The sequence below is a fragment of the Trachymyrmex septentrionalis genome, unplaced genomic scaffold (assembly GCF_001594115.1).
Source record: "Trachymyrmex septentrionalis isolate Tsep2-gDNA-1 unplaced genomic scaffold, Tsep1.0 scaffold87, whole genome shotgun sequence".
Taxonomy (NCBI): Eukaryota; Metazoa; Arthropoda; class Insecta; order Hymenoptera; family Formicidae; genus Trachymyrmex; species Trachymyrmex septentrionalis.
The window spans coordinates 3,276,352-3,278,696 of NW_017306059.1; the positions used below are offsets into that span (position 1 = coordinate 3,276,352).

Consider the following 2,345-nt stretch of genomic DNA (forward strand, 5'->3'; position numbering starts at 1 on the left):
AATTCAAAAAATATTATAGCCTCGACATATATATATATATATATACATATACAGTCATTTACATATATATATATATATATGTGTATATGACTGTCATTTTCAGATACTGACATCATATAATTTCTCAAGTCAATTATAATTAAACATTATTTTATTATCATCGTTACGTCGTCATTCGTTTCTCATTTTTCCCATATTGTCATCTCTCATTTGCACAGCAGCGCGTCGCGAATTCTCTCTCCAATTTCATCCTCGATCGACAATTAACCTAGCTTTCGCGAGAGCGCCGATAACGCCGTCGAGGTGGGAAAGAAAGGACGTTTCGTTTATTTAAAAGGAAAGTCGCCTCGTTTTTCCCCTTTTCCTTCGCGTAATCGCGTCTCGGTCGACGCCAATCTATTCCGCGCCACGTCATTTTCCTCGTCGCTCCACCGCGGACGCAGCCCTCATTTCCGATTGTATTTATAGATGTGGCCGCTTATATATAGCATACACATACACGCGAGCCACGAGTATACTTATTGCAATCAATAAAATGCTAATTTTTAACACTTTTGTAGCTCCGCACACAAAATGGTCGCGCTCATGACCGACGTATTCCGTAAAATACGTAAATATGATCAGCTTTCTATAAATCGTAACGCGACCGGTTCCTCCGGCGAGTCCGTTGATATTTCGCGGCTCGTTAGGAATCGACGTGATTAATTTTTTCAGCCGGAGACTTTTGGCGAGGCGTAACCCAATGCTTAAGCATCCGTATCACGAAAATGTCGCTGTTATATTTAGACGACCGAGTCAATTCGTTAGCGCTGAGCCCGATCATTATGTGATGAAAAAAAAGAGACGAGATCGAAGAGACGATCGGCGACTCCAAATCGCCGTGAAATATTTTTCATCGCCGATTTTTTGCGAACAGTGATCGCGGAAAATCGTCGCGATCGCAACACAAATCTTCGCGGGGAAAATCGATGTGCGATTTCGATCGATCTCGAAAAATCGGCTGAGATCGGCCGAGCGACGTCGACGTGAATTTCGAAATTCGGCCGCGACCGGCACGTGATCGCGACACCTGCCGCGTAGAGGAGAGAGAGAGGGGGGAGGGCGAATTTTGAAAAAAAAATATGAGGAAGAGAAAGGGAGAGAGGAAATGAGAGGGGAAAAAAAGAGGGAGAGGGAAAAAAAAGAGATATCCGCCGCGCGAAGATACGCGCGAAAGCGCGCTCGCGTCTCACTTACCAAGATATGCAGGTATTTCCGTATTTTGGTCTGCAGATAATGACGCCGGCCGTCCTCGGCGAAAATGTGCATCCCGCCGTCGTCGGTGGCGATATCGGTCGCACAGATCCGACACTGCGCCGCGGACCGGTCGGCTTGCCGATCGCGCTGCTGCTCGAAATCGCGTGCCGCCGTGCCCATTTTTCAAAAAGAAACCGGGAGAGCGCGGAAACGAGGAGAAAAAAAGGAAAAACGAAGAGATCGGCGAAGAAAAGAGAGAGAGACAAAGAGGTGAAACAACGAAAAAAAAAAGGAAGAACGGCGTGCCAGAAGGAGGAGGAGAAGGGGGGGGGGGAACAATTTTTCTTCTCGTTCCGCTGGAAGACTTTTTCGTTTCAGCCGATCCTCTCGGCGGGTAGTAACGGCGGCACGCCGACGCGAGGCTTCGTTGGAGACACGTCGGCGATCTTTTTTCTTTTTCTTTTTTCCTCCCAAGACTAGAACGAAACGCCGAACCGCCGAGTCGGCCCACGACGCGACGTCTTCATGTACCCGGACAACGACGGGGCATCTTCGGTCGCAAGGAGCAGCGACGGCGACGGCGGCGGCGACGGCGACGATGACGACGACGACGACGACGACGACGACGACGTCGACGACGGCTGATGCGCGACCGAGAAGAAGCCGCGTGTGTCTCCCGACGGCGCGGCGGCGGTCGAAAGCGAGCGAACGTGCGACGGCTTGATTATTCTATAACGATTTTCTCTCTTTCTTTCTTCTTTTTTTTTTGTTCCGCCGTATACTTTATGAGTGGAGCCGCGGATTGGGCGAGATTATAAGCCGCGCGGCACGGCGCGACGCGACGCGAGTCGTCGTGCCCGTGTGCTCTTTATAAAAACAGACGCGCGCTCGCCCGCGCTCGTCGCGGGGTAGTTCGTCGGGCGTCGGCGTGCGTCCGTCTCCCCCGTTCGTCTCTCAACCCTCCTCGGAGTGTGCCGCGAGTGCTCAATACAAAATATATAATAGCATTCGTCGATTTGAAAAACATATGTATATAACCAATTGTTTTATTTATGGATTCCGCCGGCGCCTCGCGTCGCGGCGCTCCCCGCCGCCGCCGGCGCGCGGCG

The 2,345-nt window shown here is 50.6% G+C and overlaps 1 protein-coding gene across 1 annotated transcript in view; it reads right to left on the reverse strand.

Moving 5' to 3' along the window:
• Positions 1–2,345, reverse strand: part of LOC108755255 (zinc finger protein 34-like) — an 11,090-nt gene that overhangs the window by 2,501 nt on the left and 6,244 nt on the right. The gene's annotated exons all lie outside the window — the stretch shown is intronic.